The sequence below is a fragment of the Neopsephotus bourkii genome, unplaced genomic scaffold, assembly GCF_033783945.1.
Source record: "Neopsephotus bourkii isolate Nb327-2 ecotype Australia unplaced genomic scaffold, CSIRO-AGI_Nbou_v1 NB_998, whole genome shotgun sequence".
Classification (NCBI taxonomy): domain Eukaryota; kingdom Metazoa; phylum Chordata; class Aves; order Psittaciformes; family Psittacidae; genus Neopsephotus; species Neopsephotus bourkii.
In genome coordinates this window covers 489,376-504,709 of record NW_026901490.1, presented here as the reverse complement: position 1 = coordinate 504,709, position 15,334 = coordinate 489,376, and positions in this window count along the sequence as shown.

The window sequence follows — 15,334 nt, the reverse complement described above, 5'->3', positions numbered from 1 at the left end:
CAGATATCTGTGAATAGTCATGATAAAAAACAACAGGCCAGCTCTGGTAAGGAAACAAACTTTAATCACACTTTATTAAAAGATGCTTTGATTTTAAATAAACAGCTTTAAAAGATTTTTCTACTTAGAGCCAATCAACAGTGAACCACATTCTGTGTCTGCTCATTGAAAGAAAGTGCCCAAGATGGCTAAAGTCTCAAGACCGTGATATTGCCAGAAGATAATTTAGAATCACAGAATAGTTAGGGTTGGAAAGGACATTAAGATTATCTAGTTCTAACCCCACTGCCATGGGCAGGGACACCTCACACTAAACCATCTCACCCAAGGCTTTGTCCAACCTGGTCTTGAACACCGCCAGGGATGGAGCATTCGCAACCTCCTTGGGCAACCTATTTCACTGCCTCACCACCCTTACAGTAAAGAACTTCTTCCTTATATCCAACCTAAACTTCCCCTGTTTAAGTTTTAACCCGTTACCCCTTGTCCTATCACTACAGTTCCTAATGAAGAGTCTCTCCCCAGCATCCCTATAGGCCCCCTTCAGATACTGGAAGGCTGCTGTGAGGTCTCCACATAGCCTTCTCTTCTCCAGGCTGAACAGCCCCAACTTTCTCAGCCTGTCTTCATACGGGAGGTGCCCCAGGCCCCTGATCATCCTCATGGCCCTCCTCTGGATTTGTTCCAACAGTTCCATGTCCTGTTTATATTGAGAACACCAGAACTGCACACAATACTCCAAGTGAGGTCTCACAATAGCAGAGTAGAGGAGCAGGATCACCTCCTTCAAGGTGATCTCTCCTTAGGAAATTTTATCAAACAATCAAACAAGGATTTTTCCTCCAAAAATCCATCAAAATAAGAATTTATTTTTCTCATATGAATCTGTCATCACAAGACCCTCAGAAAATCTTCCAATAAAATAATTCAAATTTTCTTCTTTTCTACTCTAATTTCTTATTAAAGGCCTGTAAGTTTTAAAAAATCTTACAATTGAGGGCTTACAAAACATCAGAGCCAGTCTCTGTAGCGTACAAAGTGAGTATCAGCAAGATTTTAATATTATTCTTATCTCCTTCTACAGTACACAGGTTAATTTTAGCTGACACTATCAAATTACTGCATGTTATGGCAGCTTTTCAGAGGTATCCTTGGGCACAGGAGACAAGGTTAGTCTCATCTCAGTTGTACTGTTAGCTGGCCTTCTTAGTTAAGCAAGCTTCACTTATTTCCTTCTGGGCAAAGAGAAATAATTTATTATGACAGTTAATCCTCTGATGAAGTACAGAAATTATAATTCACAAGAACGTTGCATTCAAAAGACTTTCTATAAACTGCTTCACGTTTTTTAGTACTCAGTGTACCTTTGATTCTTTTGTATACATTTAAAAATCTTGTTATTAGTGCTAGAAAATGAATGGGATCAACTCTGTTTAAAAAGGAGTATCTTTTCAGAGCAAACATGCATCTAGTTGTCTGGAGGGGCAACACAATTGCATGCATATTAGAGGGACAAATAACATGCTCTGGTAATCAAGTCAGATAGAACACATGATGAGGCATATTAGTGTTTGCACACACCCTTCACAGTCTTGGCTTCAGCATTATTTTAATTAATAACCATTCTGGAGGGGGAAGAGAAAAAACAAGATTCGCTGGAGAAGGTCTGATGCCAAATGATCCTACTCACACCATGGTTAAGGGAGATTGACTCAGTTACACTGGATGTGAATCCAGCTTGTTATTTTTACAAATCCAGGCACCGATTACAGTGAATTAGCTATTTCTGCTACCTTTAAGAAGAAATGTTTCTATTAGAATGCTTTTCTGTCGCACTGGTGAGTTTTGTGTTTCTGAGTTTCAAGTTGCGCTTTTCTAGACAGTGCTAGCGTGAAATTGAGCATCATTGACTTATCACGGTAGACAGGTGCCAGCAGACTGAACTCATGGCTGTGTCTGTCGTGTTGGCATTCTGCTACAAGGCTGGCAAGCCTTCTTTTCTCCAAGCACCTGCTTCCTTCAAATCAGCTTTGATTTGTTACTGTTTATTTTCTTGAAAACAAGTTCTGTTTTCAGAACAAGGCCAGCTTACAGGTGCTTTTTATGAGGAAGAGATTATTTTTTTTTAATGACAGTACTTGCCTCTAGTGTAGCTCTTTCCCCAGCACATAAGCTTCACTTGCATTCCACAACTCAAAAATCTGTGGACACCTCATTAATCTGCTCTTGTGTGGAGACAAAGGTTCTGTGATAACAGGACTCTAAGTGCTGTTAATGCGCAGAGAATTTTTAAGGAAAACTTGTGAAATATAGTAAACCACTTGATTTGTGTTCTGTAGAATTTAAGACTAAGACCTCTAGATGGCACCAGAAGAACAAGATAGAAATGAGCAGATCTTAAAAAATTCTGCAGCTATAGCATATCCATCACTTTGATGCAAACACATCACTGAGGGAATGGGAGATTATGAAAAGCATTACATTTATGCCAGTGACAAGGATGGGTCTAGCAAATGACTGTTTCCTGGAAATAGCAGGTGATTTTGCAAGCAATAACACTGCCTCTTAATCTTTGCATGACACACATGAAGAGGTTAAGCATGTCTTGTAAAATACTGCAAGACTCATGTTACTTCAAGTTTCTCCTTAGGATATGAAAACCACAGTGTACCGACTCTTTTTGTGAAAGGAGATTTGAATTGGAGCTCTAAAGGCAAATGTCTCAGGCTTATCAGCTTCCACATGTTTTCACACTGTTTCCAATACAGCAAGGCCCATGTCCTGCTATTTTTGTTCAGTCTTTACAGAGAGATGATTCCATTTGAAATTAAGGGGAGGTCTGGGACCAAAGAGCACAGGGTCTGACTCTCAGCTCTGCTACTGCAAGATTCAGTAAAGACCTGTAAGAAACTACTAATAGCCTTCAATATTAATATTTAATTCCTCATTGGAATGTGCAGTATCTCAGTACCAGCTTTGTCCTTGGGTATTAGCTCAAGGTTTATCACGTTGTTATATTTTAAAAATAGCACACTTGACCTCACATAATTTTCTTTATGAACATTTGAACTTTGTGTGGGTGCATTAAAGGACTGTTAACTTGTGATAAACTTGTTTTGTTTTTTAAGTTAGTGTAATGTCACTTTCTGTTATTCTTGCTCCCCTATTACATTAATATTGTGCTGCAGAGAGTCTGATAGGAGAGACCTAGACACCCTACTGCAGTTAGAAGTACTGTGGTTAATAGTTGCAGCTAAAGACTTTCCCATGGTATTCTAAACTATCCAGCAGAGTTGTCCCATGCGGATTTCACTGGGCATCAGCATTCCCCATGACAGAATTTGCCCTCCACCCTGGTGAGAGCTTCTGCAGGAAGCCATTATCCATCTGATGACGTTGGTGCACACAGCATGTAGAAGAGAGGCAGATGGAAAGAGCTACAACTGCTGTTAAAGATAGAGCCAGTGTAGCTCTTTACCATTTTATATCATGGTAAAAATGATGATCAAAATTTTAGTCTGCTGACTTAGTGACCTCCACTGGACCATTTAGAATGAAGTGCACTAAAAGCCAATCCAACAGTTGTAAATCAACCCCAAATCCAGCCCTCCTGATTACAAGACAGTATGTGAAAAAGAGCCCCATATAGTCATGTGCCACTTTAGCTGTCTGGGAAAAAATGCCTTCGACATATGAAAATGGCAATCAACCTCCTACATGGTGCTTAATGGGAGGTAAAACACAAGATGATTCCCTGGCTAGGAGTTATGAGGCCACATGCAGATGTCTCCATCTGAGCTAATCACTGAAACTCCCTTCTTAGAAAATGGAGAGAAACAAGTACAAGTAGGGCACAAGTCATGTCATTCTAAAGCAGGTGTCTCAAATAAGTGAATCTTGTATCTTCTTTCCACTGACTGTAAAGCGAGTTCAGTATATCCGGGTTGGTTGGGAGACATCTTAATGGCTGATGTTTGAACTTAGATGTGATAAATTCTGCATCATGTTTCTCTGATTTTATTAGCTCTTTAGTTGAAAAATCCATTTACAGAGATACTTCATAATAGCTGATGTTTTGCTATGTTTTTATAGGCTGGCTTTCTCTATTGAATTCTTATATTTTGAAATCTTTGCTGCCTTCTCTGATATCCATGCTATTTTGAATCTGCTGTGAAAGCATTTGCTGACTTCCAGCAGCCACTTGGTCCCAATTCCTAGATGACTCTCATGATTTGGCCTTTACCAAGACACTGCGTTAGGCTTTCTGTTCTTTGAAAAGTGTTTAGCCCAGTTTTTGATTGTCTGTGATGCTGCTGTCAGTGTGGGACTTGTTTCTACCTTTACTCCCCATTGCTCTGTGGCAGCATCTCAGCCACTAGATGCTGTGAGCCTTTCATGGTAAATTAGTGCTCTTCCACTAAGCCCATAAAATATGCCTTGTGCAGTTTCTCTGTTGTACTGGCCAAACACACCCCCTAGTTGGAGAAGCACAATCCTGTGGTTTTCATATGCCAGACTTCTTTCAGTGTGCCCAAGGCAGCTCAGTGACTGGCCAGAGCTTTGAATCCTCCTGCTCCTGGGCTCCTGCTTTTGCCTTCTGGTTGTCTCCAACTAGTTCACAGTTATCTTCCTGTTCAGATCTGTTGCTCTACAGACTTTCTAGTTTCTTGGTATGATCTGTGTTCCTCTATAACTTAATCTGCTGTCCTCTGATACTGTTTAATAGCAGAATCTCTATCAGTAAATAATGCAGTACCAGGCTTGATTATCTAGTCCTTAGGCCAACACCCTTTATGCATCACATTAACCTCTTCTGATATCCACTGCAAAGTGTAATGTCACCTGAACTACCAACTGGATACAGTATTTACCCACCCTAAATTCAGATCAGGAGATGTGTAAGAATGCATGAGCTGACCTGCACCAAAACTTCTCTAAGGTCAGTCTGAGCAAATAAAAGTGCTGGCTAATTAAGGTCGGTGCACTGGTTAATTTACTACGAGAGGTTGTAACTACAGTGTCCAAGCATCAGTAGCCACATGAAATGTGCATGGAATAGCATAAAGACTTAGTGTCCTGTTAGTTAGTAAATAATTGAGCCTACATGGCCTGCTGTTCTCATAACAACTTTCATCAAGTAAGCCTACCCTAATGAAAATGAAATGTTTGGCTTGGGAGTCTGTGTGTCTCTCTGCTGTTAGCTGAACCAAGATTTCTCAGTGTTGACCCTTTCCTGCTCTTGATGCCTTTTCATCAGCACCCACCACTGTCTTCCCACTAATTTTTGGGTAACTTGGGGGAAAAATGTGTTATGATTAACTGGCATATTAGTCCTTGGTCTCTTCTGTAATATATACAGTACTTTTCAGGCTTAGACCTTAAACTTCCTGATTTCCTTCTTTGCTTTTGGATAGGCCTCCAGGTCACATACAGTAAACACCTCTGTCAGCTTTTGCTATTGAAGATTGTGTTCTGACCTTTCAGGAGCAGGTTGTGCTCTTGTGAGACCTTTCTATTTATCTTGGTGCACGCTCTCTGCTTCTCCAGTCTGTTTGGCATTTATGCCTGGTCAATGGGCTTCCAAGTTGCCTTGGATATGTCTCTTTTCTCCAAGTGTGACATGCAGATCTGTTTCATATTGTCATCAGGTCTTAAACCTATTTTTGTATTCCCTTAAACATAATCATATTTTACATGCACAGCTCTCCTTTCACTGGTTTCAGGCAGCTAAATTCATATGGATATTTAACTTTTCAAGCTTACTCTTCTGAAGTAAGTCTGTGCTCCATCTTGTTATAACTGTCTGAAGAGTCCTGTTGCAAATCAGAATGTCTTGTAGACCTCTCTGTCTCCTGTATCATCAAGTCACTTGTATTGTACTTAATTTAATTAACCACGATTTTTCTTCTCAGAACTTTATCTTTACCTAGTAGTACCAAAAACTCAGAAACATAATTTCCATCACTTAGAGAGCTCTGCATGATAATTTCTGATGGGTTCTGGTCAAGCCCCATGTCCACCCCATTCCAAAATGTGAACTGATATGACTGTTCCATTCCAAAGAACACAGCTAATAATTCCCCTTCCATCTGAGCACAACCTCTATGGGCCTGATAGGCTTTAATTGAAAATGCCATGGGCCAATGACTTTTCAGTAACTATGCTCCCAAGTGCTCTCCTTCTGAGGCTTCAGGCTGTAATTACAGATGCTCCACAGGCATTTCAGGATTGGCAGCTTGCTTATATTCATCTATATTCTTTTGGATGATCTTGTATTTTGATGTTAAAGAGACCGAACAGAGATATTCTGAGTGGCAAAAGGGACTTTTGTCTTTAGTCTGAGAAGTTAAAGTTGAGCCACTAATAGGTAGCCCATTCAGAAAAAAAACTTCGGAGACCTGTGTTGTTTTCACCTTTCAGGAGCAATATCGGGAATGACACCACCATGCTTTCCGTAGAGATTTGGTTAACCACTGAAGGATTGCTTATCCTTCTTCCAGGGATATTCATGATGAGCATGAACCAAACTTGGTTCACATACCAACAAGCTCAACCCATAGGGTGGAGACCCTCACTTCTTTATTATATTCTAATCAATATGGTAACTATAGTACATTCTGCATCATACATGTTTCTTAGTTGTGGGTGCAATCTACAAAGTATAGTAACTTTGATTCGTGACTTAGAACTTCAATTTTGTCTTGGTGAATTTTATTTGTGCCTTGATAAGTTTGATTTGGGTAACTTTGATTTGGCTTGGTAACTTTGATTCGTACTTTGACAGTTTTGAATCACTGATCAAATGATTGTGCCATACAGTAATAGAGTGAACCTTGCCATCAAACTTTGTTGTACTTTTACAACATCATATTAAACCCACTTTTACTAATGCCTCTAACAGTGGTTCTTTAAGCAATCTAAATCACCCATTTGTGACAGATTAAATGGAGAGGAGTGGGAAAGGGGATCTGCAGAAGAAAATTGCCTCTTGCTGTCCACTTAAAAACCAGTTTAAATTTGGCCAAGGTGGTAAACTGTAGTTTGCACATGAGTAGAGATTTCCTACACATAAAAGTCTCTGATGATTATGTGAGCACAGGTCAAACTCTGGACAGCAGCAGCTTGCCTTCCTGAGATGACTCCTCTGAGCTGCCAGAGGCAGTGCCTGCTCTCCTCCAAAGTAGATGCTGCAGCAAAGAGCACCCCTTTTCTTGCTCCTGCTTCTCTGTGGGATTCAGGCAGGGTAGGAAGAGGGAGCTGGCTGATGCTAGTGCAGAACAGGTGAGAGTAGATGGTTGTGGGAAGACTGGGACTGCAGGGACCCCAAGGTGGAGAGGGGAAGGAGACCACGGAAATGCTGGGGAACAGCTGATAAAGGAAGTGAACACAGAAGCTTCAGAGATCATCAGGGGGATACTGGCATGGCTGTGAAAAACAGACAATAGCAGGGAGAGAGGAGAGTTTTGAAACTACAAGGGAGAGCACAAGCTAGAAGGGAAGGAGACTAATGAAGGGGATGGGCAGTGAGGCTGAGATGAGTACCCAGATATATGTGTGGAAGAGGCAATAGTGAAGCAAAATACAGCTGGATAAAAAGGCACAAAAGCAGTAAAGACAAAAGCAAGAACTGACATGTATTTCTCTCCAGAGCCTGACATCATTGACACATCTGGATATCTTAGCTTAGTACATTTTATGCAATCTGCTGTTGAGTAGCCAAAATTATTAATGGTAGCAGCTTCTAACAGAGCAGAGCATGGCAGGTGAGTGCAGTGACGGGGCTGAAATTCAGGGGAATCAGAAGATCTAAGTAGTGGGATAGTGTCCTGGGTTCAGCAGTGGCAGTCATTTTTCTCCTTCTTGGTAGCTGGTGCAGTGCTGTGTTTTGACTTTTGGCCTGGGAACAGAGCTGATAATAATGATGTTTTGGTTTGGCCAAGGACTTTGTGAGCCTCATGCTCTGCCAGGGAGGAGGGAAGCCGGGAGGAAGCAGAGATAGGACACCTGACCCAAACTGACCAAAGAGGTATTCCATACCACAGCACATCATGCCCAGGAGGTAACTGGGAGTTACCCGGAAGGACAGGGGGTCTTTTGGGTCGGACTCATTTTTCAGCGGGTGGTATTGTATTCTCTTCCCTTGTTATTTTCTTTTATCATTGTTGTTAGTGGTGGTAGCGGTGGTGATTTGTGTTGTACATCGGTTGCTGGACTGTTCTTGTCTCAACCCATGGGAGTTACATTATTTTGATTCTCCTCCCCATCCCTCCGGGAGCAAGGAAGGGGGGAACCCTGGGGGGGGGGGGGGGGGGACGGACACACGACAGGACACGTGGACCTCAACTGCTTCCAGCCCGGTATCACTCACTGGGAGTGAGTGCACGAGCTGTCTGGCTGGGGTTAAACCATGACAGATAGAATGACATGAAGGGACACTGGTGAGAAACTGAGGGAAAGATGCTGCTATAACTGGGGAAGACCATGTCAGACTGCAAGCCAGAGTGATATGGAAAGGTACCAACTCTGAGATACTAAAGCAGGACTCAGCAATAACACCAACCTGAGTATGCAGGGGAGAGAGAAATTAAACATTCAATGAAGCTTGCAACCTGAGGAGGAGACTGACAGTGTGAGTATTCATGACCACATGAGGGTATTTGCAGAGAGAGTGTCAGAATTACAGTCTGCTGAAAGTGTTAGATGGCAGAATACACTGGCATCAGAAGCAGAGATGTGTGATAGAGCTATACAAGAAGGTTCAGGCTAGTCATATTAATGTAACAGTTGTTCTTTTAGTTTTGAGATGTATCCCTGCAAAGCTCTGATCATCTGCATATGAAGACTACCATGCTCACTGAGAGACTCAGCTACATGTTTCTAAATAAATAAATGAAAGTCTGTGACCAGATCCTCAAGCCAAATTTCAAAATCGATTTGAAACTTTCTGGTAGTTAAACCTGTCCTCTGCTCAGGACATCTACAGCACGATACCTCCTAAACCTAGTACACAGAGTGAACTGGATATGTTATTCATGATAAAAAATGGGACACACTCTTCTATTTAAGGGGATACTGGTAGTGAATTCTAGTCTGTTTTTTTTTTCTCCTTACCAGCTATTCAAATACTAATAAAAGAACTACTGACAAAAGGCAGTTTATGTTTGGGTTTCACAACCTGGTTAAATGTTCTTTTCTGATTGACTGTCAGTAGAATTGATCTCAAGTAGGGCAGAGCAGGAACTGCACAGCTATCAGTATTCTCTCTGCAGTGATTTCATCTGTTGGGCTGCATACAGCTTTCTGCTTTGGTTTTACAAAGCCAAAATCTGTAGTAGGAAAAAACAATACTTTTCACTGATGTGCTCCTGGTTTCTGTACCCAGCTCCAGTGACACATTGTGGCCATAACCTTAATGTTCATGACTCTCTTGCTCTACTGCCATGGTACAAAATAACTCTAAAGAATGTAGCATGTCTTTTTCTCACCTGTAAAAGCATTTTGTTTTCAAGGCGCCCTGGGTTAAACAGTAGCAGTAATTTTTCTCCTTCTTAGTAGCTGGTGCAGTGCTGTGGTTTTGACTTTCAGCCTGGGAACAGAGCTGATAACACCAATGTTTCTAGTTGTTGCTAAGTCATATTTAGTCTGACCAAGGACTTTCTGACTCTCATGCTCTGCCAGGGAGCAGGGGAAGCCAGGAGGAAACAGAGACAGGGCACCTGACCCAAGCTAGCCAAAGAGGTATTCCATACCACAACATGTCAGGCCCACTATATAAACTGGGGGCAGTTACCCAGAAGGGTTAGAGCACTGCTGGGGTCGGGCTGGGTATCGGTCAGCAGGTGGTGAGCGGTTGTGTTCTCTTTCCTTGTTATTTCCCTTATCATTATTGGTGGTAGCAGCAGTGGTTTGTATTATACCATAGTTACTGGACTGTTCTTTTCTCAACCCGTGGGAGTCACATTCTTTCAGTTCTCCTCCCCATCCCTCCAGGAGCTGGGGGGAAGGGAGGGAGAGGGGAGTGAGAGAGTGACTGTGTGGTTCTGAGTTACTGATTTGACTTAAACCACGACACAAGGTTTTCTTTAGTTTTCATTCCCTTGCTACTGTGGGCATAAACTGTTGTGTGAAGAACTGCAGCACTACATTTGCAGGAAACAGATCTGTATATTTCAACTGATATTTTCTGATTTTTAAGCCCTGCGCTGTTAGACTTCTTTATTATCCTGAATAATAAAAAATGCTTCAGTGATTAACTTACATCTAACTTAGAAGACAAATGTAAGCTACTTCATGTAGATGTTATTTTCTTTTTTTTTTCTTTTTGATTTTTGTGGCTAACCCCACATGGGATGCAAGTATTATATTTTTATTTTTTTTCACAAGGATTTAACTGAGTACATAACAGCATGAATCACTTTTGAGAAGCTTGATAACAACTGCTGCAATATACCTGTTCAGCTCAGACTGGCAACATCTTAGCTATCATTTACTGGAAGTACATCTTAGTGAAAAGCTTTAACAGGCCACGATTTAACTTCTTCCCAGAAAACCAAAATGATGAGGACAGGATAGCAGAGAAAAGGTACTGTGCTTCAGGCATAAGAAGTATAATGAAAGAATATCAAGAGCAAGTGAGACTTTCTTAAAAAAAATTGAAGTTGAGAGCTTGAGTGAAATTAACAAGTGGGAATGTAGGTAACTGACAACATGACCTGATAAAAGTAGATGTTTTGTAGCTTGTCCCACCTGTTAAAATCTAAAGAATAAATTAAAGGGAAAAAAAAGAAAGAAGTTGAACACTTCTACACACTGACTGATTCACCACAAAATCCCAATTTCTCTCTGGGATATCTTTTCCTAGAGGCAAAAGTTCTTCATAGGGTCTACAGCACATACGCTTCTAAAAATAAATAGATAATTCTATCTTGTATGATGCAAGAAGAAATGTGTGAAAGTATTGGCAGCAGTAAACTCCAGCGCTCATTTTGTTACTTGAAATATAACTAATTGATAAACATTTAAAACCACATGTAAGGAGAAAATAGCCCTCCTTGAAGCTAGCAGAATTCAAACTGGAAGCAACTATACAATTTTCAACAGTGAGAATCAATTAACATATGGGGCATAGCTTACTATAGGAATTAGAGCCAGAGAATCATAGAATAGTTAGGGCTGGAAAGGACCTTAAGATCATCTAGTTCCGACCCCCCTGCCATGGGCAGGGACACCTCACACTAAACCATATCACCCAAGGCCTCGTCCAACCTGACCTTGAACACTGCCAGGGATGGAGCATTCACAGCCTCCCTGGGCAACCCATTGAGACAGAAGGTCTTTCTGAATTATTGCACATTAGTTAAACCACATGTTATTTAATAATCACTCGTCAACTTAGTTTGTGGAGGGCTTTTTGTTCAGGCTGATCAATTATTTTCTTCCTGCCTTAAAAAAACAGTTGCTGTAGTCCCATATAATCTTGTGATATTAAGTAAAATATTAATTTTTTTTATGGTAACACTTTGGCTCATTACTTTAGGGACAAGGTCTTGAACAAAAGAATGAGCAACTCTGTCAATATGAAGGGTGTAACACTCATTAAAAATGAGAAGTAACCAAAACGAGAAGTTCAACTAGATCTCTCTGTGTCTATCTGTCTCTTCCTTTACTGGGGAGGAGAGATGAAACTGTTCCCAGTATAAAAAATATATGACAAGAAACAGCTGTCTTTCTTTGCATTCAGGGATGGAGATCATTAAGGATTTTGAGTTGGCTGCAACTCCTTTTATATCATCAGGCTGAAATTTTGAGTCAAAGGCTTGTCGTATTATTGAAAGAAACGAGGTCATAGTAAGTAACATGTTCTTGGGTACTAGGAACATTTGGCCCCCAAGGATTTTATTTGTCCATGCTCATTCTGCTTATCAATTAACTGCTCATTCAGTATTTAATCCTGGAACTAAAACATTCTTGAAGGAAAATCTTAATTTGTGAGCTCTTTATATTCTCTTGCAAGTCAAGAAATGAACTAATTTGGTATTGCACTCCCTTGATAATGAACAAGGCTGATGAGAATAAGAGACAGTTTGCAGTAGTGCCTCTCATTCAATGATTTTGCAGTTCAGTACTAAGATGGTTTACCTTTCAAGTGGTCTTTGTGATATAGGACAGACAATAAAAACTGTCCAGCCATCATATTAAAAATATAAGTGTTCATTATTTTTATTAAAATAACATTCAAATTTCTGCTAAAAATCATGGCTGAGTAGTGTTAGAAATTGTACTAAAAGTTGTAGATTCATCAATAAGATGTCATGTTGCCAATGGCTGCAATTTCTACTGCACCATCTCATAATTTAAACTCAAAGTCCTAGCTTGATGTATAGCAGTTTTAATTTAAAACATAAGAATGTATTTCCAGCCTGTTGGTGTTTCAGAAAAGCTTAAGAACATGAACTAGAAAAGGTTAGAAAAGTGAGAAGGCAGTAAATAATAGAAGAATTTACTCTCTAAGAAAAAAACAGTCAAATGCGTTTAAGACTTCTGATGAGAACTGGTTTTATTCTGTCAACCCTAACCACATTATAAGGGTGGCCTCCCCAGGTCTACCCAATGAAAAGCACCCAGAACTGGGTTGCTGACGCTAAAGCAAGTTGGAGAATTATCTGCTATGGAGCCTCTTTCCTTGGACCTAGCATGGGGTGGGGAAAGCTTCTCAGGCCACATGAACTGTCTTTGTTACAATGATAACTTGCTCCTTCATTTTCGCCAGTGATCCTTCTCTCATGACATGAAAGCAGCAAACTAATTTATTAAACTTAAGCCCTACTCTTTGGTTGCTGCTGAACTGCCTGCAGTGAGAGGAAAGCAGCTGTCCGCTGTATCATTTTTCTGATTGGCCACATGAAGCCCCACTGGATGTCTGCTGAGCATTCCTAAGTTATAATTTCATTATAAATCTGAAGGCATTTGGCTGATAGTTAATAATGTATGAACACAGTGATATGAATTTTGCCTTCACTTGTAATTGAAATGGTGTGAGGACCAAGATTTATCAGAAAAGAGCCTGCTTAAAAGCAAACCCAAAGCTTTTCTTCGTACAGAAGCTTGATTTCCAGGCACAGCAATGTGCTTAACTGTGCAAGAAGCCTTCTTGGTCATATTCACATAATAGTCTGCTTACTGCAACGTACAGTAGTAATTCAGTGTACAAGTCTCATAACATAAATATTATCTTTAGCCATAAATTCATAAATAAGTTTTTTTATCCAATGATACATGCAGTCTTTTTCATTGTTGCAGCTTTGTTGCTTCTGCAACTCTAAAGTAAATTTTTATATGCTTATTAATGTAATTGTCGTATAATACCTCTGCCCCTGATAAGAGAAATACAAGCTCTTCTTCCTTTCCCTTTTTGAATAAAAAAAGATAAGTAAAATCTAGAATTCACTTTAAAAAAATGAAGATTAGATGAATTGAGCTCACATTCACATTAAGGCAGATCTTCAGTATTTACTGTTTAGAGAGGAAAACTAAGGTCTAAGAGATACCTAGTTCTGGGTGTGCTCTTTAAAAGATGCATAAATCAACCAGTTCAACTCACATTCACACGTAAAAACCCCAAACTTTAAAACATCTAAAATGATTATTTAAAACTTCACGAAACAAATGTTCTTTTAGCTTAAGGGTGAAGATAAAGAGGAGAAACACAGCCAGATTTCTCATCAGAATATGATGCCAAAAATATTTGTTAAAGGTTCCAATAATGATGAAAAGCAGGTCACCAACATAGGCTCCCAAATATGGGTTAATGAATATTTGGCCATGTGTAATGCTGCAGTGTTCATGAATCACAGAACAGCAGTATCTTTGCAGAGTTCTAAATCCTAGATGTATTAATAAGGCAGTGTGCAGAAGTTGCCATAGTCAAGTGGCCATGAAAATGATTATCCTGTAAGATATTGGAGGCAGAGTTACTATCCCCTAAATTCTCATGGAACTCATCTGATTTACTAACTTCTCATTACATCAAGGTTTTTAGTTTGTCATGGCAACCTAGGAACAGATAGAGGAGTAGGATGCCATCAGGCAGCAGTCATAATGCAAGCATAAGTTAAATGACTCTAAAGTTAATGATCCAAAGTCTTCAGTGCAGCCACAGGGCACAGAGTGTAACTTGGGGGAGGTGCACAGATGCTATAAATTACCTTGGATGCCATTATCATGACCCTGGGCCAGCTGTGTATCAGACCAGAGTAGTGACACAAGTTACGATATTCTAATTGCTGCTGTGGGTGGTTCTGGATAGCGGTCGTGGCAGCCATGTAATGCCAGTGCCATGCTGAGTCCCTGCCAGGCTTTTTCCTTTCCTTTCCTTTCCTTTCCTTTCCTTTCCTTTCCTTTCCTTTCCTTTCCTTTCCTTTCCTTTCCTTTCCTTTCCTTTCCTTTCCTTTCCTTTCCTTTCCTTTCCTTTCCTTTCCTTTCCTTCCTTCCCTTCCCCTTCCCCTTCCCCTTCCCCTTCCCCTTCCCCTTCCCCTTCCCCTTCCCCTTCCCCTTCCTTCCCTTTCCTTTCCTTCCTCTGGCTGTAGGACTGAAGGTAACATGGGAGCTATTACATTTTTTCTGTCCCACTAAGAAATTACCTCACCCTGAAATATCTTTCTATTACTGCTGGCTGTTCCTTTTAATTCAGTAAAAAGCTATAAGTCATCTTGAGCTTAAGAGACAAGCTAAGGCAATATACCCTGCCTTGATTTGCTTTTGTTTCTGATTTACATTCTATTTTATTGTAATAGCATGGACATTAATTTTGCTTTAATTACAAAGCCTAGATCTCCCCCCCCCCCCCCAAAAAAAAAACCCCAACCTTTAATGGTAGAAAAAAATTGTTTACCTGGGTAAAAAATGGTAACAGAAAATCAATATTATTGACAAAATTATCCACCAGTGCAACAGCATCCTCTCTACAGTTTTCACAGTATGATGATATTAGTGCATGTCAAAGCTGCCTGCCTGTTTGTCTGCCTGAATTTTAGTGATAAGTATTATCTGTTATCTTGCAGGGGCTTTTGGTCAGAGCCATGTATGTATATTTTTCAGTTTTCTGAATGTATTTCAAGATCTTCATGTTTTATCATCAGCGGACAATTGTTATAGACAAACACAAATTAATGTAGTGGAAGAACAGGTAGAAACATCTGCAGCCAGGAACACCAACAAAAAGAAGTCCAGAGGTAGCAATTGAATCATGTGAAACTAGGACAGACCTAGTGGGTAACAGCAACTGTCCATCTGTGCAATAAAATCCACACAGTTTAAGCCATAGTTGTAAAATTAA